Genomic DNA, 7,628 nt, shown 5'->3' on the forward strand with positions numbered 1-7,628 from the left:
TCATAGTAGGGGTACTTGGAAAACAGTTCTCTGTATAGGTAGCCTAGCTTACTGACCACTTATTCAGTGACTGTTCAAAATTGTGATAGTGCTAAATAAGCTGACAAGGAAGTTGCAAGTCACTCTGCTAAGTCCCCTTGTTTTACTGCACTGGTGTGTTACCCTACTCTACCTCCCCATCCATCTTGGCCTTCTTGCACACACACTCTGCTGTGCCATCCTTCATGTGCATCATGCTGCAGTAAGTCATAGCCTCTCAAGTTTGCACATGGCCTGCACAGTGGCCCCTCTCGCAATCCCTTGCAGCAGTTCACCCCATCTCCCTGTAGCACTTCTACACTCCTTACCTGGGACTCCCACTGCTTCCTGCTTAATATTCATGTGGCTTGGGGTTAGGACATCAACTGGGACTGCTAGGATTGTTGTCACTTAGTGATGCAGTCACATAATGTTATGCTTTCTGACTGCACCACTAAGTCACAGCAATCCCAATTCCAAACATAAGGACTATGTTTAGAAGAATACTGTGTTGGTGGTTAGGACTAGCAAAACACCCCTTCCCTAATTGCTGGGACTTGAGAAACAATAAACTTGTCAGCTTAATCATAAAACTTTGAGAAGGTTACAGAATATTGATAAAGCTGGGAGAAATGCTAGGAGATGAGCATAGGCGAGTCCAGATAAACCCATACAATAACTCTCTAGAAAGAAACCACATTTATAAAGCAGTTTTCGTTTTCTCAATAAATCATTTGTTTTTGTAGATCTACCTTCAAATCTCATTGAACACGATGTGCTAGTATAGCCAACAAAACCATAGGTAAATAGTCCGCATAACTTGCATAATTATTTATAGAGGGGCTGCTTCTCTACCCTTTCACTTTGCTTTACTGTCTCCAATATCATAATAAACAATTCTTATTTCAGTGAATAGGTGCACTGATCAACATTTTAAGATGAAAGGAAAATTGGTGAGATATGTTTCTGCTATATTTCCCCCAAACTAAACTTCATATTTTGGAGAATCTTCATGGCATGAAAGGAATTCTTTCATAAGGTTCAGCAGAAATACATTCAGCTCCAGATGACATTATTGCACTGTCAAAAGTGTTTTATTTATTGAATGATGCAGTCTTCTAATCCTGGTATGCTGCAGGGGTTGGAATATAATTCCTATAAACTCTAAACAGTCTGGCCATTGGCTAATACATTTGAAAGGAATGTGGGATAATAGGGAATTGATCACCTTCCAGATATTGCTAAAGTACAAGTCACTTTTTCCTTTACTACTGCCTTTGGGGTTGCAGTTTACCCCTGGCTTTCAATATTCCACAATGACAATTAGTAGGCTGATTTATTCCAATTTGTGAAACTTATAGTATACCTTAAAACACTAAGTTCTGCCTTCTAAATATGAGAACATACGATCCCCAAAGCTGAATCGGTTGTAAGTGACCTGACATTCTTAATGAAACAAGGTGGAAAAAGGAGGGAATTTGCCAGTTAGAATTATTTTGGGATTGACTTATTAGGGATGCCTATACCATAGTCATCGCTGATCCAGTAGGACTACCCAATCTCTTTCTTCAGTTTAGCAGAACTTTTGTTTGGGAAAGAAGAAATGTATTGACCTCTTGATGCTTTACTAGTGGATTAATCAAAGTGAAGGCAGACTTTCTGGTAGGAAGCCATCTACGAGGCACTTACTTGCCACCACTTTTAAAATCATGTTTTCAATAAACATGGTCACTTTGAATAGATTTATAATATGTAGGTTCCAGAATCTGGGCAATCACTGGAAGTTAGTACAGAGTTTTGAGATTCTGTATCTCTCTACTGCCAAAAGATGTTGTAGAAGAAAAGCTGAGTGGAAGGAAGTCAGGAGCTTCTGCCTCTGTTTTTTGGAAACATTCTTAAATATGCTTTAGTACTTTTGCTTGTTTATTTATTTTGTCCTATTCTAGTTTTGTTTTTAGCTTCCAATTTTAGTTCGAGGAAAAAAAGAGGACCACCCAAATCCTTTCTGGTGCAGAGCCTTCTTTTTTTCTCCTCCTCTCTCACCCCCCCCCCCCCCGGCATTCTATCACTTCTACTCTTAACTTCCCACTTCCATACTCTGTCTTCTGCTCTGGGAGGTAGCACCTCAAACACAACAGTGTTTGTACAGTATTCAGGCAAAGAAGTGTTGGAACAAGAATTCCAGGAAATGACATATAACAAGGAATTTTGAGTGACAGGGATGGGGGACTCAGTACCAAGAGTGTCCTACTTACACCTCTGTACCTTACCACAAGCATAAAAAAGCATATGGTGACACATTTCAATCACAAGAAAGTGTTAGAAATAGTTATGTTTTAAAAATTCCAGGAAAAGCTGGGAAGGACCCTGAAAGAAAGCAGGAACATGGTTATTGCATTTTCTACTATGTGCGTATGTATTTCGGAGTGCCAAGAGATTACAGCTAAAAGAAGTCTTTCAATTATCTTCCTCACTCCTCACTCACAGTTCTGATTATAATGGAGGTTCTAAAAAAAATTAAGATGAACAGAATTGAGGGATCGAGATTTCCAGGTTTTGACACACAATAAACACCTTTCAATTGCTATGGTTTTTTAAAGATGTTGTGGGTCAAACAAATACTGTATATTTCCAGGAATGTTCAACCTCCAGATGACTGGCTGGTTGGCTGAATTCAGAGGACTGAAGAACTGAAATGGCAATGGCAAGACAGTCTAGAAATGCTCCTTGTACCATCTTTTGCCACTCAGGACATCCAGCCAGGCATGCTACTGTATCTGTGCTCCCATCTACTGATTTTTCCATCAAAGCACTGAGGGGCTAGAACTAAGTGCTGGTCTTGGCAAACCAAGATGTTTCTTCCAAAGTCTGAGGCAGTCATGGGACATTTTGGAAATGTTATGTTCAATACTATGTCTAGTTATTTTTCCTATCATTTACTGTTCTAAGCCCAAGAAAGAACCCCTCTTTAATTGTACAGTGTTTGGACTCTTTCAAGATGTCCTGTTAATCAGCCTAGTAAAAATCAAGGTAGGTAATTCATGACAAACAAAATATTTAAATTAAATTCTTATTCCTTAATTATCCAAATAATCTTATTGTACTGAAAGAATTGCCAGCTCCACAAATTGTAAAGATGCAGGAAAGATTGTCCATTTGTCCCAGAATTTCATAGTAGGCTTGTCATACAAAGTTGCTTCTACTAGCAAAGACGATTTGCCAGACTGGTCCAAGATTATCTCTTTATTTTCAATTCTGTTCAGTTTTTTTAATCTTGCTTTTTAACTGCCTTTCAAAGTCAGAGCAACAAAAAGGAAAAGACAATTCTAGAAGTCAAGAAGAGGAAGAAACAGAAGCAACAGGACCTGAAGACTAGAAGAGAATATCAAGCATAAATGGACATAGCCAGTCAGCTTGGGCCAATTTTCATTTGCTGGAAAGCAATTGGTGGCTCCCATTCCTTTAGATGAACCCCAAACATGTTTACTTCTGCAGTCCTGGGGCTATAAGAAGTTAGAATCTTCCTGGCAGGGAAGGAGAAGTGATCCTATTGTTATGTTTGGTGCTCAGTGAGGCATTCACAAGGCAGCAGGTGAACAACAACTCTTTATTAACAGTTTAAACAGAAGCCTGGATAACTGCCACTCCACCCCTATTTATGCACTCAGCAACTAGGTGGCAGCCAATAGGATTCAAATATTAGTTCCCGCTTTAACACAAGTTAATTAGCATATAGACAGAAAGTCTGGCTCTTAACTAACAGAGTCATATGACCATTTTTTCAACATTTCCAAGTAATTCACATCAATACATTACACCCCTTCCCCCTAGATTAGGGCTTTTCAACCTTTTCACCCATTGTACCACTTTTAGGATATGGCAACATCCGAGTACCACCAGTCGCCTAGCAAGGTGTCAAAAACTTGACCCAAAAAAAAAAAGGAAAAAAAGTGATGAAGTACAGGTAGTCCTCAACTTACAACAGTTCGCTTAGTGACTGTTTGAAGTTACAAAGGCACTGAAAAAGTGCCCCTCAAACCACAGCCGAGCAAGACACCTGCCTGCCCACCCAGCCGCGCTCTTCCTCCTGTCCGAGGTTTTCATTGTTGTGAGCATTTCTGTTGAGGATTGGCAGCAGGGGTGGGCTGGGGGATGTTTGGTTTTTATTCCCCCCATCTGCTGGGTGGTTGCAGCAAGTTTTGGTCACTTCATATGACTCTGGGACACTGTGACTGTCATAAATATGAATCAGCTGCCAAGCATCTGAATGTAAATCACAAGACCCTGGAGATGCTGCAACATTCCAGCTGATCGGCGCTTCTTCTGGGCTCAGCAGAAGTGCCAGGATCAGCGTCCTATTTATACAGCAACTATGTGACAGCCAATAGAATTCAAGTATTAGTTCCCGCTTTAACACAAGTTAATTAGCATGTAGACAGACAGTCTGGCTCTTAACTGACAGAGTCTTATGATAATTTTTTCAACATTTCCAAGTAATTCACATCAATACATTACACCTCTCATAATTTTTCTTTCTCTGAACATCGGTTTGATGTCCCTCTTGCCTGGTCTTGTTCCCGAGAGAACCAAGGTACAACTTCCCAATGTCCCTAAGCTTCTTTGGTTTCTGGCAGAAGTCAGGATATGCTGCACCTTTCAGAGGACAATTCATCTGGCTAAAGGTAATGGGAGTTGTAGTAAAACATAATTGGGGGATGTTGAGCAAAGAAACAATGCCACTCTTATGAGATCTCAAATTATATCAGCATCTGTTATTGTCTGTTTCTATATTAGAAAGACCACCTAACCTCTTTCATGGAGGGGGGGAAGCAGGAAAGTGTCTCAAATGGCTCATTTGTAAGCTTCCACAGAAGACAAAGGATTTGCCTACTACACATGGTCATCCTCATTTTAGTTATGCTCATCTACAAAACTCTCTCAACAGGGGACTTATGCGAATCAGTTAAGGGAAGGGGGACATAAGACCTAAGTAATAGCCTGAAGGATACTACTGGGGGTGCCCTTTCTTGTCTATCTCTCCTTGTTTTACTTCCTACACCCAACTGACTCTGCAGCAATTCTGCACAAAAAGTGGCCCCATGGATAATGCTTTCAGAACATCAGTGACTGCTTAACTTCTGGTTTGAATTCTGGAGTGTTCAGAGCAGCAGCCAAAAAGTGGAATATACATGTTGATATAAATAAATTCTGAGCATGGACATTCAGCTCCAAAGCAGTACTGAGAATTTGGGGCTGGGCTAATGCCAGATTTCTGGGTTCTATTATATCTACAGGAATCTGGAAAATACTAAAGTCTTAGGTTATTAACTAAAGTAAACTCTCTTCCTACATTGAGAAGATACATAACGCAGGAGCTCTGGCTTTGATCTAATCTTCAGCCCACAAGGTCTTTTCTGTCTGAAGCATCCTAGCCCGGGAGTCCTGGATCCTAGCTTTTTGCATGCTTAGTAGGTTTTCTTCCCACTGGAAAAAAGGGGGGAAACTGGCAGGACTTCTGTACATATGATTCCAGTAAGACCTGAACCCCCAAATATTTAGATTGCTCCAATTATTTCTTGGCTCATCAGCACCTGCTTTGATTTCCTTTGTGCAGGATTCTCTTTCTGCTTTTTTTCAAATATCTCCTTTAAGGAAGAAGTTTGTTCCAAATACCGTATTTTGAAGAATCCACAATATTCTGCTGAATTTCATACAAGAAAATAATTTTTGCATGAAAGAAACTGGGACAATCAGCTTTATTAGAAACTCAATAAAAAGGCTTGGGGCAATTAGACAATATCATGGTGGTTCTACTATTTTTCCAACATATTTGCACTTCCTAATGGATAATTTAATGCTGAGTCCGGCATAATTGTGGATAATCCAGAGGTAGCACCCAACTTCCTCCTAAAAGCTATTTTCAATATAGGTATTGCTGAGGAATTTGGAGGAAAAAAATGACGTTAACAAATTTACAGTTTTTGTAAGACAAATAAAATGGCATAAAAGAATATGCACATTCTACAGGTCTCTAGAATACTTAATTATTCAGTCTCCATCTTGAGTCTGATTTAAGTTCAAGACTTCATGCCAGAAATGCTGAATTTAATTTTTGGACTTTCTTCTTTTTCCCTCCATCACTTTTTTTTGTAATATGTGATGGAATGTTCTAGAAAACTCCAAAACGTCTACCACTTTTGCACTGTTTCTGATATGTATAAATATTTATTATTTGTAGTCCTGATAAGAATATTACTCTGTTACATGTCTTGGTGTTTTGTTTTGTTTTTTACAGACATAGCAATCATTGTTTCTTATGTTGATTAGAATAATGATTGTAATTTTTTCTTCTTTTAGGACACAGCTCACTAGGTCCATCACTAGACAGGTGTGGTTGGGAAGTCATTATTGCATGTAAAATGAAATTATCTGTTATCTCAATACTTATGCCAGTAAATTGTGGAAGAAGTTCTATACTAACAAGCAAGACCAGAGAAAAGACTAACTGAATTTGTGACTGAGGAGCTCCAATTAGCTTCTAAAGAAATAGCCCCGCTATTTTTAAACCATTAGCCAATAACAGGCTTTAGTTTGTCTCCACCCCAAAGGATTAAAGAAATTCTCTCTTTATTTTCTGACAGTTGTAACATGAGAATGACATCATGCCAAGAATCCTCTCCAGAATCAACAGATGTCTGGACAGAGGGGACCCCAGGATGTTCACACGTGTCTGCTGTCTGCTCGGCAAGCTCTTGCAATGGGACAGCCACATTCCAGGGTCCTCCGGAATGCACTGGGGTGAAAGAAAAACTCCTAAACTATGTATGATGATCAAATGAAAGCAGAACATTGGCCATTGTTTCATTACATGTTCCCAACTGGTCTTTTTTCCCTAGTTAAAAAAAAGGTAACTTGGGACAGGTAATCTTCAGCAGAAAAACCTGTCAATACAATACTTCTTTCTGCAACTGACAGTCTGTAGTTGCCATTTATAGAACTAATAAAGAAAAACAGTGACCAGCTACGAACAACTGATCATTGTTCATCATTTAGCTCTTGAAAGCATCCAAAGCTCAGTGTGAGGAAATGCAAGGAACAGCTTGGGGGGGCTGATGTGAAGACAAAACAGAAATAATAAATCCTGGGGTAGAAACCCAGCACTTACAAAAACAGAGTTGGCTCTGGACTCCTTGGGCCTCCAGGAAGGGAGCCTGAATGACACCTTTTTTGCTTAGTAATATGGAAACAGCCAGCAACACATGCTGCTCCTTTCTTTCATTGTGACTGTGCCCCTGCCCCCCCCCTCCTTGCTCCCCTTCACTCCCACTGTTTATATTGCCTTATAGCAATCTTTGCCCTTTCAGAAGATGACTTTCCCCCTCAGGGCACTAGCCAGCTCCTGTTCTTGTGCGCCCAGCTCTGTAGTCTCCCTCCATCTCCCACACTGCTTCTGTGAATGCTGTGGGGAGGAGGCTGGGCCTTGTAATTTATTAACAAGCTGGCAGTTGGCAGGGAATTAATCTCCAATGGGACCCATTCCTCAATAATGAGGCAAAAAGGTGCTGTGATGATCACACACCACCAAGGTTAGGAACCATGTTATTATCGAC

General features: G+C 40.0%; 1 long non-coding RNA gene across 2 annotated transcripts; it reads left to right on the plus strand.

Moving 5' to 3' along the window:
- Positions 1-762: 762 nt before the first annotated feature.
- Positions 763-7,046, plus strand: LOC120318864. 2 transcript variants are annotated; one of them, XR_005559615.1, is made up of 4 exons: positions 763-820; positions 2,654-3,048; positions 4,603-4,700; positions 6,660-7,046. It is a non-coding gene; the product is annotated as an uncharacterized LOC120318864 (long non-coding RNA). The 2 variants fall into 2 exon arrangements; XR_005559614.1 differs by lacking the exon at positions 2,654-3,048.
- Positions 7,047-7,628: the final 582 nt, after the last annotated feature.

The sequence above is a fragment of the Crotalus tigris genome, unplaced genomic scaffold, assembly GCF_016545835.1.
Source record: "Crotalus tigris isolate CLP2741 ecotype Arizona unplaced genomic scaffold, ASM1654583v1 scf7180000020503.524756, whole genome shotgun sequence".
In the NCBI taxonomy this organism is placed as follows: domain Eukaryota; kingdom Metazoa; phylum Chordata; class Lepidosauria; order Squamata; family Viperidae; genus Crotalus; species Crotalus tigris.